The following is a 24,294-nucleotide window of genomic DNA, read 5'->3' as shown; positions in this document are numbered from 1 at the left end:
CAGGTGGGACAGATCTAACGGAAGACCACCAAGTCCAGTTGGAATGGAACTGATGAACATGGGACCTAACCGGGCTCTCTGAATGTGGCTGATTGTGGAGGAGGACTGAGAAACCAAGGACAACGGCAATGAATGTGAACTCTACAGCATGGATGGGCTCACTGTGAGCCTTACCCTTCACCTGGTGATGGATGGAGATAGAGACAGAGCCCCACATTGGAGCACCGGACTGAGCTCCCAAAGTTCTGATGAGGAGCAGAAGGAGAGAGATCATGAGAAAGAAAGTCAGAACCATGAGGGATGCATTCACCCACTGAGAAGGCATGACAGAACTAATGGGAGACCACCAAGTCCACTTGGAATGGGACTGATGGAATATGCGACCAAATCAGACTCTCTGAAAGTGGCTGATGGTGGAGGCTGACCGAGGAGCCAAGGACAATGGCGATGGGGCTTGGTCTCTCCGACAAGGACGGGCTCTGTGTGAGCCTTGTCAGTTTGGTTGCTCACCTTCCTGGACCTGGAGGGAGTTGGGAGGACCTTGGATTCAACATTGTGTAGAGAACACTGATGGCTCTTTGGCCTGGAGAGGGAGGGAGTGGGGGTATGGGTGGAGGGGAAGGGAGGGAAGGTGGAGGAGGAGGAGAGGAAATGGCAATTTTTTAATAAAAAATAAATAAACTGGAAAAAAAAGAAAAAAAAAGAAAAAAAACTTAACTAGTAGAATAGTCTGACCTTTATCTCAGAGAGGAGCATATGTCTCTGCCTTCTAAGTGCTGGTATTAAAGGCATGCACCTAAATGCTCATCTGCAAATAACTAATATTTTATAGTGAAAACTTTCAGTGTTCTTTCTTCTGACTTCTTGATATGTGCATGCCTTGTTCATGTGCCATAGATAAACCTCCTCAATGCTCACTAATGCCCTCTTCCCCACCCCCTCCCCAACCACCCCACACAATGGCCTCTTCTAACCAACCCTCGAGACTATGCATCCATATTAAAAACCTTTTCAATTCTGTAAAGTCCTGAGGTCCTGTGGTACCTATCTTTCTCTGACATTACAGATAAATTTTTATTATTCTTTTGCATACGGATATCTTGCTATATCTTTAGAGAGAAATCTAAACAATGGGCAAACTGACTTCCTTTTTTGGACAAGACTACAAAAACTGTTTTGCAATTGCAAAGCTGTTTTGCTTTACATATAGATGGGCATGCTTGCATGGAAACGAGAGTTTGCTGACTCACAAGTGTTCATTATAAAGACATTGGAAAGAGCCTGTGATATAGAAAACTGAAGCCTTGTTAAGTTGCTGACCAGCTCCTACCCTAAGCCCTTCACCGTGTTACTAAAGTCTCTTTCTCTTGGTGAAGATGTTAGCTGTTTGCTGCCTCCGTCATCAATTGGAATTAGCACTAACCTCTCGCATGTAAGTCTAAGCCCTGAGGATGGTAAACACTTTAGTCATGAGCTCTTATTAACTTGGTTCTGTTTTTGTTTTAAAATATGCTTAAATGTAAACTAAAAAGTGAGTTTTCATATTTTATTTGCTGATAGGGGAAGCAGAAGTGAGGAAGTCTTTAGGCTGAGGAACATGAGTTTTCCAAGTGTAAGGCTAGTTAGAAGGGGGCATTGGTACAATGAGGGATGGATGTGTAAAAGAAATCCCACAGTAGCTCAGAATTGAGAAAATAGATGGTTATTTGTTTAGGGTTAAACTCACAAACCAGATTCCTCTGCAGGAATGGAGACCAGAACCACAACCATAACAGACTAGAAAAGAGCAGAGGTAAGCTCCACATTGGCATATATAGCACAAGAGGCCAAGCCCCAGTGGGCAGGAAACCACTAGCTGTAAGACTTCCTACAGCAGTACAAGCCAGAATACCTAGGTCAAGTCTTCATACATGCTGTCTGGAAATTTCTCAAATCATTTTATCCCTATGAATTCAAGATCTCTCAAACATCTGACATGGCAGATCTGCCCACTAGAGGTTTCTAGAAGTCTGCATGACATTGAGAATGTCACATGCTGTGTAGAATATTTGTAAAGGGTTTCCTATCATGATCGTAACAACTTCCTTCCACCCCCTATCTCCCCCACCCCCAGCTCATTTTCCCTCTTCACTGGCTTGCTGGAGGTTGGCCCAGTGCTTGGCTGCATATCTCTGCATCTGCTTCCATCAGGTCCTGGATGAAGGCTCTGTGATGACAGACAATAGGTGTAGTCACCAATCTGATTGCAGGGGAAGGCCAATTCAGGTATTCTCTCCACTATTGCTAGGAGCCTTGGCTGGAGTTATCCTTACTTGGTTTCTGGGAGTTTCCCTGGCATCATGTTTCTTTCATACCCCATAATGGCCCCCTATGTCAAGGTATCTCTTTCATTACTCCCCCTCTGTCCTGCCCTCAATTTGACCATCCCTCCTGTTCCCATCGCCCATCCCCTCTCTTCTACTTCTCCACCTCTCCACCTCGCCGATGGCCCCGTGCCTCTCTGAGACAGCTGACCTGAACTTGTGGGAGCTCATGGACTCTGGACACACAGCTAGGAAGCCAGCATGGGACCAACATAGGCCTTCTGCATCTGGGTGACAGTTCTGTAACTTGGTCTTTCGTGTGGCTCCTAGCAGTGTGTCTAGGACCTGTCCCTGATGTATCAGCTGACTCTTAGGAACCTATTTCCTATGGTGGGAAGCCTTGTTCAGCCTTGAGGCAAAGGTGAGGGGTTTGGTCCTGCCTCAACTAGATATGCTATGCTTTGTTGATTCCCAAGTGAGACCTTACACCCTCTGAATGGAGACAGAGAAGCAGATTATGTGGGAGGGTAAAAGAAAGGTGGGGGAGGCAACAGGAAGATAGGAGGAAAACTGTGGTAGGTATGTAAAATAAAATAAATAAAAAAACCTGCAAGTAAGCTCACAATCAAAAAAGAATTAAAAATATGTATTAGAGGCAGGGATGGGAGCAGAGAAAATATAGAGCTCAATAAAAGTCAATTATATATATATATACATATATGTATATATATATACATATATGTATATGTATATGTATGATAAGTACACTTTTCAAAAAACACTTTATGGAGAATAGATTGATTTTGAGTATTCACTGCACTTGCATGATAAGGTGCAGGGGGTTATGGAACCATGGCAGCCTAGGAAGCACTGAGCAAGACTCTACTTAGCAGGCCAGTATCATTGTGCAAAGAACACTGCTCAGCTCAACACCCCATTCTAAATTTCCCACAGCCTTCTAAAATGGTTTCACCAGTTGGGGTATAAGCTTTCAATGCAGGGGAATGTGGAAGACCTTTTGTAACAGCAAAAGTTGATTTTCACCAATAGTGATAGGGAAAAATGCTGAGTGAGAGAATATATATATATATATATATATATATATATATATAATCTCTTGATTGTTGAATAAAGAAGAGTGTGATATATATACACACTTACTTGTTTAAGAGTATGCTAAAATATAAATAATACTGATGATAGCAGCACTAGTTTGATGTTTGTATTGATGAAAGAATTAATAATGAAATATTTTTAAATCAGATCAATTTCTTCTCAGGCTGCTGAGTTTACTAATGAGAAAGACACAGTCCAGGGAACAGCTGCCATCTTGTCTGTCATGCTTTATACTACACTCCTTGGTTTACACATATACTTAGGTATGCAATCTTTTAGGATATTTAACACATCCTGGCAAAAAAGAAATGCAGTCAGAAATAGTGAGTCTGTCATTGTTCCTGTACCCTGACCTCAATGAGTCCCTTGTTCAACTATTAAAAGTGTATCTTTCTAAACTTTAAAGTGTTCCCCCAAGATTTTCTACATCAAAGTCATTAAAAAAGTTATCTTAACCTAATCTTATTAACAACTCTACTTGTCTAAATTCTTTCTAAGGGCAGTGGCAGAATCATTAATCTGCTCCAACAGCGATGCTTTGGAGAAGTCAGCCACTATTATTATAAATAACAGTAACACTGCCCAGTGAGGGGCTACAGACCCCTTGAGTTTTCATATGATCCATAGATTATGAGTGCTGTGGTGATTACAGAGTTTTGCTCAATAAAAGCATGAGGTCTTCAGGACACACAGATCCTGGTGATTTTCCTCTCTAAGGCTCGCTCAGCCTTGTGACTTTGCCAAATGCCTAGCCATGTTCCATGAGTTCTAATGCTACCTGTTGGTCTCTTCGCATGGCCCCTGACAGCATGTGTATATTTAAATTAAAATGACTTCAATCTTTTATATTGAACAACATCTTAAAGATTTTATTATAATGAATTTACTAGCAATCATTCCCCTGCCATAGAATAATCTATGTGAATAAATTTTGAATTATGTTCCTTTCTTTCATTATCTGATAGCCAACTGCTCAAAAAAAGGCTGACTATGTAATTTGTCAGTAATTATGGAAAAATAGTTGGCTGCTCTTCACAATTGAAATACCACAAGCCCCAAAACCAGAAATCCCAGTACAGTATAGGAATCTAAATAAAACACAATCAAGATAACAAAGAGATATCTGTATATTTATGCAATCTAATGGTTCAATATAAGTCACAGTGACCAAGACACTGAAGAAATATAACTGTTCATTGGCAGGTGGAGAAATGGAACATGTTCACACAATAGAATAGTATTTAATCCTAAGAACCAGTGTAATTTTGTCATCTGTAGATGCATGGGGGAACTGGAAGATAACATGATACATAAGCTAAGTCAGACATAGAAAAACAAGTCCTGTGTCTACTTGTGGGTGCTAAAATGCTGAACTCACAGAAGCAGAGAGGGCACTAGTGGTTAATGGGCTAGAAAGGGTTTGGAAGTGGAAGGATAAGAAAAATGTAATGAGGAGAGGTGTAATTCAATGGGAAGAATAACTTCTAATGTTCAATATCATGTTTCCAAACAGCTATTACAGGGGATTTTCAATGTCCCTAACATATCAAGTAAAGTGTATTGAAGATTATGAAGATGTCAGCTGCATTGCACTAATCATTTACTACTGTCTAGACACAACACACTGTTACTTACTGTGCAAAGCTCACAAGGAGTTTGCTCTGTCCTGTGTCTATTTAACATTAAGATATAAACTTAATAGAAAGTCCACTGGAAGTGCTGCAGATTTCCAGCGTTTGTGGCTTCATTGCTTTCTTGACAGCTGAAAGCCAAATCTTCATCTCTTACTTGACAGCTGAAAGCCAAACCATAAAGATACAAGAAGTGGCTGGGAATGTAACGTGGTCGGTAGTAATGGAATCATTTTGAAGGTGAGTGAAGTTAATTGGTAATAGCTGGAGAGGGTCACATTTAATACTATTAGTATTCCTAGATTGGCCCAAGGAAGGAGATGTGTGCTATAAATCATTATTGTCATTGTTATTAACTATTTTAAAAAGGTTTCACTTAGCTCAAAGTGGTCTATTGGCCTTCCCAACTGTTCCAAGTATAAGACCTGTAATTCTGCCATAATGAAGCATTTTCATAGTCTAAGTTCAAATGGATGACCTGTTAGATTCATTCACAATACTCCAACAGTATGGCTGCCTAAACAAGACATGACCAAGGAGCACACCAGTAGATATACTTAATATGGTGGAAATAATATGGACCTACCCCTAGAAAACAGATTATACGAACCTATCAATAGAGGAGAAAGGGTAGTTTCATGAACACCTTAATTGGTTATCTGATTCTAAATACATAGTCCTGAAATTGTATAATTGGTATTGGATGGACTCTGCAGTTTGTGTGTATAGGTAGGCTTGTAACAAAATACTAAATATGTATTCATACACACATATATGGTAAAAGAGGACATGAATTTGAGAAGGAGTAAGCAGGGACATGGCAGAGTTTGAAGGGAAGAAAGGAACGAGTGAGTTTGGTGCAATTATACTTAAATTAAAATTTAAAAGTGCAGAGAAAAAATATTTTTCACTTTAAAATCAAGATTAAAAGGATTTATTATTATTATTATTATTATTATTATTATTATTATTATTATTAAAATTTCTGCCTCTGCCCCACCTCCCATTTCCCTCCTCATCCCTCCACTCCCCTCCCCCTCCCTTTCCAGTCCAAGGAGCAGTCAGGGTTCCCTGCCCTGCCAGAAGTCCAAGGTCTAACACACACCATCTAGGACCAGGAAGGTGTGCCTCTAAACAGACTAGGCTCCGCAAAAGCCAGTACATGCAGTAGGATCAAAACCCAATTCCATTGTTTTTGGCTTCTCAGTCAGCCTTTATTGTCTGCCACGTTCAGAGAATCTGGTTTGATCCCATGTTTTTTCAGACCAGGTCGTGCTGGCCTTCGTGAGCTCCCCTTAGACCAGCCCACAGTCTCAGTGGGTGGGCACACTCCTTGCGGTCCTGACTTCCTGGCTCATGTTCTCCCTCCTTCAGCTTCTCATCTGGGCCTTGGGAGCTCAGTCCTGCACTCCAGTGTGGGTCTCTGTCTCTATCTCCATCTATCACCAGATGAAGCTTCTATGGTGATAAGCAAGATATTCATCAGTATAGCTATAGGAAAGGGTCATTTCAGGCACCCTCTCCTCAGCTGCCCAATCATTAGCTGGAGACATCTCCATGGATACCTGGGAACCCCTCTAGAGTGAAGTCTCTTGTTAACCCTTAAATGACTCCCTTAATTAAGATATCTTCTTCCCTGCACCCCATCCACCCTTTCTCAATCCCAACCATCCCATTTCCCCAGGGTCTCCCCATCATCCCCTACTCACTTTTATATCCACCTCTCCCCATCACTCCTTACCACCACCCCACCCCCACACCCAAGTTCCCAAATTTTTGCTTGGCAATCTAGTCTACTTCCAATATCCAGGAAGATACCTACATGTTTTCCTTTGGGTTCACCTTCTTACTTAGCTTCTCTATGATCCAGAAATATAGGCTCACTGACTTTTATTTATGTCTAGAATCCACTGATGAATAAGTACATACCAAATTCATCCTTTTGGGACTGAGTTACCTCACTCAGAAGCGTGTTTTCTATTTCCATCCATTCGCATGCAAATGCAAGATGTCATTGTTTTTTACCTCTGAGTAGTACTCTAACATGTATATATTCCACACTTTCTGTATCCATTCTTCCATTGAGGGACATCTAGGTTGTTTCCAGGTTCTGGCTATTACAAATAATGCTGCTATGAACATAGTTGAACAAATGCTTTTGTAGTATGATATGGCATCTCTTGGGTATATTCCCAAGAGTGGTATTGCTGGATCCTGAGGTAGGTTGATTCCGAATTTCTTGAGAAACCGCCACACTGCTTTCCAAAGTGGTTGCACAAGTTTGCATTCCCACCAGCAATGGATGAGTGTACCCCTTATTCCACATCCTCTCCAGCAAAGGCTATCATTGGTGTTTTTGATTTTAGCCAATCTGACAGGTGTAAGATGGTATCTCAAGATTATTTTGATTTGCTTTTCCCTGATCGCTAAGAAGGTTGAGCAAGACCTTAAGTGTCTTTTGGCAATTTGAAATTCTTCTGTTGAGAATTCTCTGTTCAGTTCAGTGCACCATTTTTTAATTGGGTTAATTATCATTTTAAAGTCTAGTTTCTTGAGTTCTTTATATAATTTGGAGATCAAACCTTTGTCTGTTGCGGGGTTGGTAAAGATCTTCTCCCAGTCAGTAGGTAGCCTTTTTGTCTTAATGACAGTGTCCTTTGCTTTACAGAAGTTTCTCACTTTCAAGAGGTCCCATTTATTCAATGTTACCCTTAATGTCTGTGCTGCAGGGGTTGTACATAGGAAGTGGTCTCCTTTGCCCATGTGTTGTAGAGTACTTCCCACATTCTCTTCTATCAGGTTCAGTGTGTTCAGATTAATATTGATTAATTAACCCATTTGGACTTGAGTTTTGTGCATGGTGATAGTTAAGGATCTATTTTCATTCTTCTACATGTTGACATCCAGTTATGCCAGCACCATTTGTTGAAAATGCTTTCTTTCTTCCATTGTATACTTTTAGTGCCTTTGTCGAAAATCAGGTGTTCATAGGTTTGTGGGTTAATATACGGGTCTTCTATTCGATTCCATTGGTCGACTTCTCTAATTTTATGCCAATACCAAACTGTTTTCAGTACTGTAGCTCTGTAATAGAGTTTGATGTCAGGGATGGTAATGCTTCCAGAAGTTCCCTTATTTTATAAGATTGTTTTGGCTATCCTGGGTTTTTTGTTTTTCCATATAAAGTTGATTATTGTTCTCTCAAGGTCTGTTAAGAACTTTGCTGAGATTTTAATGGGGATTGCATTCAAATTATAGATTGCTCTTGGTAGAATTGCCATTTCTGCTATGTTGAACCTCCCAATCCAAGAGCAAGGGAGATCCTTCCACTTTTTTAGTATCTTCTTCAATTTCTTTCTTTAAAGACTTAAAGTTCTTTTCAAATAGATCTTTCACTTCTTTGGTTAGGGTAACCCCAAGATAATTCATGCTATTTGTGGCTATCATGAAAGGTGATGCTTATCTGATTTCTCTCTCTGCTTCGTTATCCTTTGTATATAGGAGGGCAACTGATTTTTTGGAGTTGATCTTGTATCCTGCCACATTACTAAAGGTGTTTATCAGCTGTAGGAGTTCTTTGGTAGAGTTTTTGGGGTCACTTATGTACACTATCATATCATCTTCAAATAATAGAAGTTTAACTTCTCCCTTTCCAATTCAAATTCCCTTGATGTCCTTATACTGTCTTATTGCTATTGCAAGAACTTCAAGCACTATATTGAAGAGAAATGGAGAGAGTTGACAGCCTTGTTATGTTCCTGATTTTAGCAGAATGGCTTTGAGTTTCTCTCCATTTAATTTGATGTTAGCTGTCAGCTTGCTGTAAATAGCTTTTATTATATTTAGGTATAAACCTTGTATTTCTACCCTCTCCAAGACCTTTATCATAAAAGGGTGTTGAATTTTGTCAAATGCTTTTTCAGCATCTAATGAAATAATCATGTTTTTTTCTTTCAGTTTATTTATATAATGGATTACATTGATAGATTTATGTATGTTGAACCAGCCCTGCATCTCTGGGATGAAGCCTACTTGATCATAATGGATAATTTTTCTAATGTGTTCTTGTATTCAGTTTGCCAGTATTTTATTGAGAACTTTTGTGTCGATGTTCATGAGTGAGATTGGCCTGTAATTCTCTTTCTTGGTTAAGTCTTTGTGTGGTTTTGGTATCAGGGTAACTGTGGCTTCATAAAAGGAATTTGGCAATGACTACTGTTTCTGTATTGTGAAATACATTAAGGAGTATAGGTATTTGTTCTTCTTGAAATTTCTGGTAGAATTCTGCTTTGAAACCATCTGGTCCTAGGCTTTTTATGGTAGGGAGGTTTTTGATAACAGCTTCTAATTTCTCACAACTAACAGGTCCATTTAGATTGTTCACCTGATCTTGGTTCTACTTTGGTATATGGTACTCATCTAAAAAAAGTCCATTTTTTTACATTTTCCAATTTTGTGGCATACAGGCTTTTGTGGTAAGATCTAATGATTCTGAATTTCCTCTGTGTCTGTGGTTATGTCCCCTTCTCATTTCTGATCTTATTAATTTGTGGGTTCTCTCTCTGCCATTTGATTAGTTTGGCTAGGGGTTTGTCAATCTTGTTGATTTTCTCCAAGAACCAACTTTTTGTTTCTTTGATTCTTTGGATTGTTTTCTGTGTTTCTATTTTGGTGATTTCAGCCCTCAATTTGACTATTTCCAGTCTTCTACTCCTCCTAGGTGTTCAGCTTCTTTCTTTTCTAAATCTTTCAGGTGTGCTGTTAAGTCTCCAATGTGTGCTTTATCCGTTTTTTTTAAGTGGGCACTTAGTGCTATGAACTTTCCTCTTAGCACTGCTTTCATAGTGTCCCAAAGGTTTGAGTATGTTGTGCCTTTATTTTCATTAAATTCAAGGAGGACTTTAATTTCTTTCTTTATTTCTTACTGGACCCAGGGGTGGTTCAGTAGTTGACTGTTCAGTTTCCATGAGTTTGTAGGCTTTCTGGGGGTAGCATTGTTGTTGAATTCTAACTTTAAGCCATGGTGATCTGATCAGACACAGGTGGTAACTAATATCTTTTTGTATCTGTAGAAGTTTGCTTTGTTACCAAGTATATGGTCAATTTTTGTGAAGTTTCCATGAGGTGCAGAGAAGTAAGTATATTCTTTCCTATGTTGGTGGACTGTTCTATAGATGTCTGTTAAGTCTATTTGATTCATTACCTCCATTAAGTCTCATTTCTCTGTTAGGATTTTGTCTGATTTCCCTGTCCATTGGTGAGAGAGAAGTGTTGAAGTCTCCTACTATTATTGTGTGTGGTTTGATGTCTGTCTTGAGTTCTAGTAATGTTTCTTTTACATAAGTGTGAGCTTTTATATTAGGGGCATAGATATTCAGGACTGAGTCTGAGTCTTCATCCTGATGAAGTTTTGCTGTTATGAGTATAAAATGTCCCTCTCTATCTCTTCTGATTGATTTTAGTTTGAAGTCATCTCTGTCAGGCATTAGTATGGCCACACCTTCTTGTTTCCTAGGTCCGTTTGCTTGATAAACTTTTCCCCAACCTTTTACTCTGAGTAGATGTCTGTCTTTGTGGTTGAGGTGTGTTTCTTGTAAACAGCAGAATGTTGGATTCTGTTTTCATATCCAATCACTTAGCCTGTGATTTTATATAGGTGAATTGAGTCCATTGATATTAAGTGATATTAATGACCAGTGGTTGTTAACTCCGGTCATTTTTTTTTTTTTTGGTAGTAGAGTTTCTGTGTTTCCCTTCTTCTAGTTGTGCTGGTGAAGGCTTGCTAGATGACTGAGTTATTGTGGGCATTGTTGGACTCCTTGGTTTATGATTTTCCTTCTATTACTTTCTGCAAGGCTGGATTTGTGGCTACATATTGTTTAAATCTGTTTTTGTCCTGTAATACCTTGTTTTCTCCATCGAGGGTGAATGCAAGCTTTGCTGGATGTAGTAGTCTGGGCTTGCATCCATGTTCCCTTTGTGGCTGTAGCACCTCTATCCAAGACCTTCTGGCTTTCATGGTTTCCATTGAGAAGTCAGGTGTAATTCTGATAGGTTTCCCTTTATATGTTACTTGACCTTTTTCCCTTGCAGCTCTTAATATCTGTTCTTTATTCTGTATGTTTTGTATTTTGATTATTATATGGCGTGGGCTTTTGAACCTTCATAGGAATATCCTTCTTTAGGTTGGTGAAGTTTTCTTTTATAATATATTTTCTGGGTCTTTGAGTTGTAGTTCTTCTACTTCATCTACCCCAATTATTCTTAGGTTTGGTCTTTTCATGGTGTCCCAGATTTCCTGGATGTTTTGTGTTAAGAATTTGTTGGATTTGTTTTGTTCTTTAGTCTGTGAATTTATTTCCTCTATAGTATATTCAGAGTCTGAGATTCTTTCTTCCATCACTTTTATTCTGTTGGTAATACTTGTCTCTTTAGTTTCTGTTTGTTTACTCAGAATTTCCATTTCCAGTCTTCCCTTGGATTATGTTTTCTTCATTACCTCCATTTCACTTTTCAGGTCTTGAACTGTTTCCCTTACCTGTTTGATTGCTTTTTCTTGTTTTTTTTTTCTGTTTTTGTTTTTCTTGGGTATCTTTGAGAGATTTATTCATTTCATCTACCTCTTTGTCATCTACATTTCTTTATGGCAGTTTTTTTACCTCCTGTTTAAGGTCCTCTATTATTTTCATAAAGTACTGTTTAAGGTCGATTTCTTCTATTTCTTCTAGAGTAGGGTGTTCAATTCTTGTTGTTTCTGGATGCCTGGATTCTGTTGATGTCATGTTGCCTTTCAGGTTGTTGGAGGAGTTCTTGCATTGGTGCCTTCCCATCTCTTCCCTCAAATGGAGCCAGTAGAGACTTGGTGTCTTGGTCCAATCTTTGCTGTGATTGACTTTGGGTGGATATCCTCAGTGTAGGAGCAGGAACTATTCCTGACTGGATGGAACCTCTCAGCACTGAATCAGGGATGCTGGTAGCCCCAGGACACTGCTGGGACAAACGGACAAAGGTGGGGGCAGGGCAGGGTTAAGTATCATACAGTGAACATTGAAGCACAAGCTGAATGTACCAGCACACAGACCTGCCTGGAGGGCAGCCTCTCACCTCTTTGGGTGGATGGCCTTGGTGCAGGAGTAGGACACTCTTCCTAAGCCAATGACCTTGAATACCCTAGGGAAGGCTTGGGAGAGGCAGGGATGTGTGTAACAAAGACACCTGTGAACCAGGAGCTGGGGGGGGGCTGTGCTCTCTTCCAGGGTAGGTCACCCCATGATAGCACACACTCACCAGTCCAGATGGAACTCCATAGCACTGAATCAGGGATTCCTGGCAGCCCAAGGACACCGCAGGGACAAAAGGGCAAATGTGGATGCCAGAAAGAGATGTTTTTTGTAAATTCAAAAGTTGGCTCTAGGGAAGTAATGAACAGGTAGGGCTGACTGCATTTTCTATACGTAAATACATACACACATCAATGTGCAGGACAGGCATATGTGCAGAATATTAAATCGTTCTGTGGACATAGATGACAGGTGTATTTATGTGAAATGAATGTGTTATCAGGCTTGCAGTTATTAGACTTGAAACGCTGTCGAAAGGTCATTCCAATTCAAACTCCTCTGAAGGTGAGAGAGGTCATTGGTGAGGCACTTGCTCTAATCAGCATTTTAATTAAGATTAATAATCTATAAAGTAGCCTCAGATAATAGAGAAAGCATAAAGTATTAGAAGCTGTCACCTTCCTGCTTACTCATAGCTAATAAAGCACATTTTAGATGTCAAATCTCCATAAGTTTTTGAAAAGGACTTACTTGTTTTTATTTTATGTCTTTGAGTGTTATGCCTGCATGTATGCACCTGAACTACCTGTGACAGTGCCTGCTGAGGCCAGAAGAGGGTGTTGAGTCCCCTGAAACAGGGGTTACCGAGGCCTGCAAACGATCTTGTGTGTACTGGGAACCAAACCTGGGTCCTCTGAACAATCCCAGTGCTTTTTACCACTAAGGTAGCTTTCCAGTCCCTATACATTTAGTTTCTGAAACAAAAAATCTAATTAATGAATAAAAAAATTTAAGATCAGAATATTTTATACTATAAACCTTGTTTTATTTCAATTTAATTGGAATAATTTTTGTTTATAGAACCAAAAGCACTTTTATATACTTTTGTCATTTTTTAGTCATCTCACAGTGTAGTCACACAAACTATGAATGCAGATACTAAATATTTGATCTCAATATAATATATAAGGAACTTAGATAGAGACATGCAAAACAGAAACAAACCAGGTGAGGCTTCCTGCTGTGGGTGATATTTTTATCTCTTGTCTCATAATAGAAAAACAAAGCAACTTGAAATAGCAAATCTTAAAGAAAAATGTTGGCATTAAACATTAACTATTAAATATTAATTAGAGGTTAACTCTGAGGGAAAGAAAAATTAAAAGCGCATCATTAAAAGATAGTGAATGTTGTATGATTCCTGTTCTATGATTTAATTTATATAGGAAAATAGAAATGAAACAAATATTTTTAAGCCACTGATTTTTTAATTAATTTATAAATTAAAATATAATTACATTTGTTTCCATTGCCCACAACTCTATCTCATATTCTTGGCCTCCTATTTTTTAATTATTATTGTTGCACACACCCTGACACACAAATGTATGTAAATTCAACCTGTCAGAAGTGTCAAGTGTGGTTGGTGTACATGATTTCAGAGCACATGATTTTTTATTGAGTAGCCAGTTGGGGGCTATTCTCTTCTCCCTCTCAGCATTCAGTGATTGTCTATAGTTTTTTGTATAGGCAGCAGAGCCTTGGTGAATACCCCCTTCCATCTCAGCATGCCTATTGGTGTTGTCATTGTTCAAGTCTTATGTAGGCAGTTGAACTTCATAGTGTTGAAGTTTCCCTATCATTTCTGGGATGCACAATCTCAATCTCAGCGCAAGCCTGTGTTCCCCTAGCTATTTCAATATTTCCATCCACTTTAACATGATGTTTCTTGAGTCTTGGGTGCAGGAGTTGTGTTGTTCATACATCCACTGTTGCTGGGAATTAGGTCTTGGTTTTTTCTTACTCTTTCAACAGATTATTTGTAAAATCTGTCATGTTATATGCTCAAATTGTAATTACTGGTGATTTATATGTGTTCTTTTTTACACTAGTGATCCTTTTAAATTTCTAAAAAGTATTTATTTTTAAAGGATATAATGAACAATGTATACAGTGTATTTTGATCAAGTCCACCCTCTATTTTCCCCATCCAGCTCCCACTTCCATCTTCATGTCCTGTTCTCTGTCTCCCATTCATCTGTTCAGCCATCCATCTATTCCTTAAATTCTTCCCACTTATTGCTGTCTGAATGTGCATGACCCGTGGGAGTGGAGCCTCACATTGTTTCATGGACAATCTATTAGTGACCACAGTCATGAAGAAAACTGATTCTCCCTCCCCCAGAGTAGATCAATTGCTGATAGTTCTTTAGCTAAAGGTGGGGTCTAGTGAACCTGTTCCTCCATTGATGCTGGAACTTTGGCCAACTTTATCTTGTGGGGTAACCACAGCTACTGGGAGTCCATCAGTGGAAGAGCTATTCCATCTCCAGAAGACAGCATTTCATAGCAATCTTCCCTATCCTTCAGCTCTTAGATGCTTCCTATTCCTTCTTACTGGATGTTCCTTGAGCCTCAGAGTCAGTATGGGGCTCATATAGATGTCCTACTTAGGAATGAGCATGCATAGTTGATTATTCTCAGTACTCTGACCAGTTCTGTGTCTTTGTAGTAACTGCTCCCCACCACAGAAAGAAGATTCTGTGACCAGTGTGAGATCACCACAGACTTATGGCTATAATTACAAATACTTTAAAATGAGCCTCTACTTTCTTATGGAGTAGTAATTCCCACTATCAGCATGTGTGTGGTTCCACTTATAACCCCTGTCTATGCCTACCAAATTCCTGTACCACACACTATGCGGAAAGTCAATTCTTACACACACTTTTTTCCAGGCTTGGTATTAAAATCTAGATGGGGATGTAACTCAGTGGATAGAATGCTTTCCTGGCATGTGAAAAGTCCTGGGTTTAATCCCAAGCATTGCACAAATCTTGGCATGATGTGCTCTAGCATTAGGGAGGTGGAGGAAGGTGGAACAGAAGTTCAAAATCATCTGGGAAGCAAGTGACTTGAGACCAACCTTTGTTACATGAGACTCCATCTAAAAACAAAAACTAAATTTAAAGTCCAGGCTTCTAGAAACTAGACGATGATGGTAGTTTAAAGTAAAGAGGAGTGCCTGATACCCCAGCCTTCAAGATCTGTTTGCCTCTGGGCTTCTACATAAAAGCAGTGTGGACAAATTGTAAATAAAGGCTCACACCATTGGTCAAAGCAAGCACTCAATAAATTTGCCTTTCTCCAGTTCTAGAACACCTTTAAAATGTTCTGCTTCCATATATGATAAGAATTTGCAGGTCACATCCTCTAAATGTGATGTTTATGAAATGCCCATTTTGTATATTACTTTTTGCATTTTACATAATATATTAAATAATTTTCCCTGTAGCCTTTGAAAATATCTCCTTCCCTTCAATTGTGTCCTTGCAATCAGTATTTAGCAAAGGGTTTTGGAAAGGAAACTCTGGATTCATACTCTTAAGGAGCACCGTGACTATCTAGTACTGTTGAATTTGTGAAAATCAGCTAAGGTGTAAGATCTTTGTCTTTCTCTTCTAGGACATGAGCTGTAAATTCTTTATATATATATATATATATATATATATATCTTTAAATGAACCCTCAGCACAGCTACTGCTTGTGTTTCAAGGAATTTGTTTATGCTAAATGTTACAGTTCAATGGGAGACTATATATATATATATATATATATATATATATATATATATACTAGAAGACATACACACATATGAGAATTTTTTCAAGACAAGTTTTCTCTGTGTAGCAGCCATGGATGTCCTGGAATTTACTTTGTAGCCTTGAATGGCCTCAAACTCTCAAAGATTAAAGGTGTGCCCCACCACTGCTGGGCTTGTTCTTTGGTAGAGTATGCTTTTTGACTTGGCATGATATGCCATGAATATTCATTTGGTATCCTGAATGTGCAAATCCTTTTTATGGATGGATACTATTCACTTTTATTTACATAACATGTTATAATTTCTGTTCACAGATAATAGACTGATTTACAACTGTCCAGAGTTTTGTTTTTTGTTTTTTTTTTTTTTTGCTTTGAGACAGAGTTTCTCTGTGGCTTTGGAGCCTGTCCTGGAACTAGCTCTTGTAGACCAGGCTGGTCTCGAACTCACAGAGATCCGCCTGCCTCTGCCTCCCGAGTGCTGGGGTTAAAGGCGTGTGCCACCACCGCCTGGCCCGATTTTTTAACTCAAAAATTTTACCAGCTTCTCCATTCACGTGATTATTTCCAGTTGCCACAAGGAAATGAAAAGTCTACATATAATCCTAACTGGTATAGTTAAGTTGGCTGAATTATCTGTCTACAGTTATGGGATTAATTGTTGATATTTCACACATTTGACTGAAGTGCTTCCTCACTAGATTTGAAGTCACTGTGAACAATAAGTAGAAATCAAGAGGGTCCTTTGGCAACAACAGTACATAAGTAGAGACTTGTCTCCCAGCCACGGGAGTACATGAGATTTTCACAAAAACCCATGCAGTATGTATCTAATCTCCTAGGTGTGAATTAAAACACACTCCCATTATTGATTTAAGTACAGCATAAACATGCAGCTAGTTAGTTTTATTTTTCCAAACCATTCTATGGGTTTGTGAATAAGAAGCAATTTTTTGACTCGTGAAGGGACAAAGTCCTTTGGGAGTCTATGTAGAGGTTTGATGAGAATGACAGCAGACAGAAACTAACAGTGTCCAATATGTACCATCTAGTCCATATACCTGAAAATATGTCAATGACATGTTTTAAATATCATTTCTATTTAAACCTAGGTAGCAACATCTAAAAAAACCATAAATGTACCAATTTAAGAACTAAGCCAATTTAAAAAGTAGAACATTTTTCAAATTCTCTCTCAGTAGCATCAAAATCAAAATAAAAATTGTTCTTTCCTTTTCTATTACCAAACATGATCTTTTTTCCCAGTGTTTGAATTCATGCCCTGCAATATACTTCCAAAAAGAAGTGATGGGCATTTGGCTTTGTAACAGGTACAGATAAGATTTAATGATTAGGCACATAAATAAGTCCTGCAGGTGGTAAGCAATGGTCCGTGCACAGAACAAGCATTCCAATTTTCAAAATACTATCAATTAAATAAAAAAGACTGTTGAACTGATTTGTGGCTCCCCAAATTTTAATTCAAACTGTAGGGCAGCCAAACATTCTGCAGTTCATGGACAGCTGCAGTCCAGGCTCACAGCAAACTGCAGCATGGCAATGTGTTGCTGGTATAATGCCACAAGAACCGTTGAGCTATCCGGGTGTATTTCAAATTACACATGTAAACAAGGCATGTGCTTCTTTTAAAATATATTTTAAAGTTTCTTTATTTACTATGGTTTGTGTGTGTGTGTGTGTCAGAGAGACACACACACACACAGAGAGGCAGTGGGAGAGAGAGTATGTGTGTATAAGAGAGAGGAGAGAGTATGCACAAACACATCATGACATGTATGTTAAGAACAACTTCATGCAGTTTGTTCCCTCCTTCCACGTTTATATGGATTCTGGAGATCAAAGTAGGAGTTCCTAACTTGCATTCCAATTGTACCTTCACAAGCTGAGCTTAAAAATATCTTATTTTTTTTATCATTTCTGCCCTATTTAGGTTTAACTAATCCAATAAAGATCATAGCCAAAGTCTCCTTTGTGATGAGGATTTTTTTCAGCTTCTGTCACAGAGAGATGACAGTGCAGGAACTCAAGGCAGGAACCTGAGGCAGGACAGGAAGCATGAATGTAGATGAGCACTCCTTACTGTCTTGCTCCTCTTGACTTTCTCAGTCTGCTCTACTTACCACTCAGGACCATCTGTCTAGAGGTGGGGAACCCAGAAACATCAATCATCAATCATTAATTGAAAAAGTATTCCTCTAGTATCTTGTCTATAGGCCAATTAGGAGGCATTTTCTCACTTGGAGGTTCCTCTTGCCAGATAACTTTAGCCCTCATCAAGTTGGCAAAACAAAACAAACAAAGCAAGGCATGTTCTCTCATTTCCTTAACCCATCTATCTTGTACCTGGAACTTGAACTGTCTTACATGCTACCCACCTAGTGTTCACTTTGTGAAGAAATTGTGATACAGGCTTTTACCACTCTTCATACCCCTGCACATATACCATTCTATCCTTACATAGACATTACACGCTGCTTGAGTTTACTATTTTAAATCCTCTTTTGACTTTAATTCTTAATTATTTCATTTTGGTTCTCATTAGAATTATTAATCTAATACTCTGTTTCTTGAAATAGCATGACACCTCTCACATCTAAGCTAAATAGTATTTTTAAGTTAATCATAGGTTGGTTTGAATTGGATTGGACAACAGCAAAACCTTTTGCACTGTGCACACTTGCCCTAATGGTAAAATTTTATAAAGCAGTGCTGTCAGTATCCCAAATAGTGTATGAATGTCAGTAAAGTGCATCAATGTCATTTAGGTCCTCCAGTTTACTTGTCTAATACATGGATGTAAGTACAAATCTATGTGCTTTTTGGTGTGCCTGAACATCAAAACTCCAAGTCGCAACTCTAACATATTTCTTTTTGTTCTTTGCCATGTACACTTACCTATTACCAGTTCCTTCCTATCCCAAACTTCATCTGTATATCATCCTCTTTTAAAATCCCACAAGTGGTATGGGACTTTATAAAATGTCATTTTTTTTTCACTTAGACTAATTGTTTGGAGATGCACCCAAGTTGTCTTCTAGTCCATTTGTTTTGACTTGCATGGTATGTATATACAGAGTTTGCCTAACACAGCCTTTTATCTATTGAATCATCTGGGATATTTGTGTGTTTTGACAGTTATGTGTAGTGAGAGCAGCAGGCTGTGTTCTTGCCGCCCGGCTTCCGGCCATCTGGCTAGCTAATGCCCCAAAATAACAACACACAGACTGTATTCATTTAAACACTGCCTGGCCCATTATTTTCAGCCTCTTACTCACATCTTGATTAACCCATATCTAATAATCTGTGTAGCACCACGAAGTGGTGCCTTACCGGGAAGCTTCTAGAGTACATCCATCTTGGGCCAAAGCTTCATTGTGTCTGTCTCCCTGAGGAGAGGCACGGCCTTCTGCCCCAGAGAGGCAAGGCATGGCAATTTATTAACTTCCCTTCCCAGCATTCTGTTCTGTCTACTCTGCCCACCTAAGGGCTGGCCAATCAAATGGGCCAAAGCAGTTTATTAACCAAAAAATCAACAGATAGATAGAAGACACACCTACATCAGTTATGAATGAATATTCCATGAATGCTTGTTTTTTGTTTGTTTGTTTGTTTTTCGAGACACGGTTTCTCTGTGGCTTTGGAGCCTGTCCTGGAACTAGCTCTTGTAGACCAGGCTGGTCTCGAACTCACAGAGATCCACCTGCCTCTGCCTCCCGAGTGCTGGGATTAAAGGCATGCGCCACCACCGCCTGGCTGAATGCTTGTTTTATAATCAGAACATGTCCTCTTTGTGGAAGCATGCACAAGCATACAATTGCTAGGAAGACTCATTTCATCACAGAGATTCAAAGCCTTCCTCATTTGTTGGACCATTTCCTAGTCCTTCAAAGATGCTACTCTTAAGACTGCAATTTGATTTGTAGAGCATATGACATTTACAGCAAATATTTGTGTGTTTTTCTTTTGACTTGATCACCATCCATATGTCTTAACAACACTTGTTTAAAAGGCTATTTTTCCCCAAGCCTTGCATGTCAGAACTGCATTGTCAATGTGCAAAAGGGTCTGGTAACCACAGTCATTTATCTTCTGTATGTTGTAGAGTATACCGGTATTTGAAGCTCTCAGAAACATAATACAATAACTAAAAGCTCTTAATCATCACATTAGTTATTTTTGCCTTTTAAAAAACAAAACCCATTTAGTATACAACTCCAGGTCTGTTTCTAGAATCTTGTTGTTTTGGCTCTTGTGCATATCCAATTCTGAAATCATAGCATCAAGATTAGGTCCTCATAGGTAGTGAGTCTTGAGTTCAGGTGGAGCATGCCCTCACACTTGACTTTCCCTTTTCAAGGAAAAATTTATTTTTATTGTTTATTTTGCTGGTATATTCTTATAAGTTTCAGAATAATATTATCTAACTCTCCATGAACTATTTGTTTTCTTGACACAAATTATGTTGGAACTTAATATAACTTGTGGAACATAGATATCATTACAACAGCACACCATCTAACTTACTCGGATGGTATCTCTGTACTTATTTATGTGTTTTTATGTGATTTTTTATGAAAGCCCCATATGGTTCAACTAGTTTTTGAAGGCGTAAGTCACAAACAATCCCACACCAGTTTGGAATTATGATTAATAGAATAGTTATTTATTTAAATGGAAACAAACTTACAGATCACCATCCCAGACAACAGCCCTCTACGGGATCAGGAAAGGAGTCTAGTAGCAAGAAGCAGAATGGGAAGCAAGACAGCAAATGGAGGGCTGCTTCTGCTTTTTAAGAAGAGAGAGACCACACCCCACTGGGTTGGTATATCTCAGTGGCTATTGGCTGAAAGAGCAGAAGCTCCCACAGTAAGTTTTCTATCTAAATATATCATTTTAATATAAATGCTATATTTTTTCACTTTTTTTCATGTTTATTTTTTTATTTAAAAATTTCCATCTCCTCCCCTCCTCCTCCCCCTTCCCTCCCCTCTTCCTCCCCCTTCCCTCTCCTCCCCTCCACCCATACCTCTCCTCCCTCCCTCTCCAGGTCAAGGAGCCGTCAGGGTTCCCTACTCTATGTTAAGACCAAGGTCCTCCCAACTCCCCCCAGGTCCAGTAAGGTGATTGACCAAGCTGAGAAGGCTCCCACAGAGCCCGTCCATGCAGAAGAATCAGAGCCCAGAGCCATTATCCTTTGCTTCTCAGTCAGCCCTCACTGTTGGCCACATTCAGAGAGACGGGTTGGGTCACAGGATCCATCAGTCCCATTCAAACTGGAGTTGGTGATGTCCCATTAGTTCTGTCTCACTGTCTCCATGAGTGAACGCACCCCTCACGTTCCTGACTTTTTTTCTCATGTTCTCTCTCCTTCTGCTCCTTATCAGGACCTTGGGTGCTCAGTCCATTGCTCCAATGTGGGGATCAGTCATTTTCTTCATCTGTTGCCAGGTGGAGGTTCCCTCACAGTCCTGACTTTCTCTCTCATGTTCTCTCTCCTTCTGCTCCTCATCAGGACCTTGGGAGCTCAGTCCAGTGCTCCAATGTGGGACTCAGTGATTTTCTTCATCTATCACCAGGTGGAGGTTCTATGGTGATATGCAAGAAATTCATCAGTATGGCTATAGGAACTGGCCTTTTCAGGCTCCCTCTCCTCAGCTGCCCAAGGAACTAACTGGCAGCGTCTCCCTAGAAACCTGGGAACCCCTCTAGGGTCAAGTCTATTGACAACCCTCAGATGGCTCCCTAAATTAAGATATATGCTTCCCTGCTCCCATATCCACCCTTCCTGTATCCCAAGCATCCCATTCCTCCGAGATCCCCGCATTCTACCCTTCACGCTTTTCTCTCCCCATCTTCCATTGGCCGCGTCTCGCCCCACCATCAAGTTCCCAATTTTTGCCTGGCGATCGTGTCTACTACCAATATCCAGGAGGATTACTATATCTTTTTTGGGAGTTCACCTTCTTAATATCTTCTCAAGGATCCCCAATTATAGGCTCGATGCCCTTTAATTATGGCTAGAAACCAATTATGAGTGAGTACATAACATGTTCATCTTTTTGGGTCTGGGTTACTTCACTCAGAATAGTGTTTTCTATTTCCCTCCATTTGCATGCAAAATTCAAGATGTCATTGTTTTTTACCACTGAGTAGTATTCTAGCATGTATATATTCCACAGTTTCTTCATCCATTCTTCCACTGAAGGGCATCTAGGTTGTTTCCAGGATCTGGCTATTACAAATAATGCTGCTATGAATATAGTTGAGCAAATGCTTTTGTAGTAAGATTGGGCATCTCTTGGGTAGATTCCCAATAGTGGAATTGCTGGGTCCTGAGGTATGTTGATCCTGAATTTCCTGAGAAACCGCCACACTACTTTCCAAAGTGGTTGCACAAGTGTGCATTCCCACCAGCAATGGATGAGTGTACCCCTTACCCCACAACCTCTCCAGCAAAGGTTATCGTTGGTGTTTTGGATGTTAGCCAATCTGACAGGTGTAAGATGATATCTCAAAATTGTTTTGATTTGCATTTCCCTAATAGCTAAGTAGGTTGAGCATGATCTTAAGTGTCTTTTGGCCATTCGAACTTCTTCTGTTGAAAATTCTCTGTTCAGTTCAGCGCCCCATTTTTTAATTGGGTTCATTAGCATTTTAAAGTCTAGTCTCTTGAGTTCCTTATATATTTTGGAGATCAGACCTTTGTCAGTTGCAGGGTTGGTGAAGATCATTTCCCAGTCAGTAGGCTGCCTTTGTGTCTTAGTGACAATGTCCTTTGCAATACAGAAGCGGCTCAGCTTCAGGAGGTCCCATTTATTCAATGTTGCCCTTAATGTCTGTGCTGCTGTGGTTATGCGTAGGAAATGGTCTTCTGTGCCCATTTGTTGTAGAGTACTTCCCACTTCTCCTCTATCAAGCTCAGTGTGTTCAGATTAATATTGAGGTCTTTAATCCATTTGGACTTGAGTTTTGTGCATCGTGATAGATATGGATCTACTTTCATTCTTCTACAAGTTGACATCCAGTTATGCCAGCACCATTTGTTGAAGATGCCCTCTTTCTTCCATTGTGTGCTTTTGGCTCCTTTATCAAAAATCAGATGTTCGTAGGTTTGTGGTTTAAGATCTGGGTCTTCTATAAGATTCCATTGGTCAACTTCTCTGTTTTTATGCCAATACCAAGCTGTTTTCAATACTGTAGCTCTGTAATAGAGTTTGAAGTCAGGGATGGTAATGCCTCCAGAAGTACCTTTAGTGTATAAGACTTTTTTGGCTATCCTAGATTTCTTGTTTTACCATATAAAGTTGATTATTTTCCTCTCAATATCTGTGAAGAATTGTGATGGGATCTTGATGGGGATTGCATTGAATCTATAGATTGCTTTTGGTAGAATTGCCATTTTTACTATGTTGATCCTCCCAATCCACGAGCAGGGGAGATCCTTCCATTTTCTGGTATCCTCTTCAATTTCTTTCTTCAAAGACTTAAAGTTCTTGTCAAATAAATCCTTCACTTCCTTGGTTAGAGATACTCCCAGATATCTTATGCTATTTGTGGCTATTGTGAAACGGTGATACTTCTCTGATTTCCCTCTCTGCTTCCTTATCCTTTGTCTAAAGGAGGGCGACTGATTTTTTGGAGTTGATCTTGTAGCCTGCCACGTTACTGAAGGAGTTTATCAGCTGTAGGAGTTCTTTGGTGGAGTTTTTGGGGTCGCTTATGTACACTATCATATAATCTGCAAATAACGAAAGTTTAACTTCTTCCTTTCCAAATCGAATCCCCTTGATTCTCTTATGTTGTCTTATTGCTATTGCTAGAACTTCAAGTACTATATTGAAGAGATAAGGAGAGAGTGGACAGCCTTGTCGTGTTCCTGAATTTAGTGGGATAGCCTTGAGTTTCTCTCTTTTTAATTTGATGTTAGCTGTCGGCTTGCTGTAAATAGCTTTTATTATATTTAGGAATGACCCATGTATCCCTAATCTCTCCAAGACATTTATCATAAAAGGGTGCTGAATTTTGTCAAATGCTTTTTCAGCATCTAATGAGATGACCATATGGTTTTTTTCCTTCAGTTTGTTTATCTGATCTATTACATTGATAGATTTTCGTATGTTGATCCAGGCCTGCATCTCTGGGATGAAGCCTACTTGATCATAGTGGATAATTTTTCTAATGTGTTCTTGGATTCGGTTTGCCAGTATTTTATTGAGAATTTTTGCGTCAATGTTCATGAGTTAGATTGGCCTGTAATTGTCTTTCTTCGTTGAGTCTTTGTGTGGTTTAGGTATCAGGGTAATTGTAGCTTCATAGAAGGAATTTGGCAGTGACTCT

The sequence above is a fragment of the Arvicola amphibius genome, chromosome 3 (genome assembly GCF_903992535.2).
Source record: "Arvicola amphibius chromosome 3, mArvAmp1.2, whole genome shotgun sequence".
In the NCBI taxonomy this organism is placed as follows: domain Eukaryota; kingdom Metazoa; phylum Chordata; class Mammalia; order Rodentia; family Cricetidae; genus Arvicola; species Arvicola amphibius.
Note: the sequence above shows the minus strand (reverse complement) of the source record.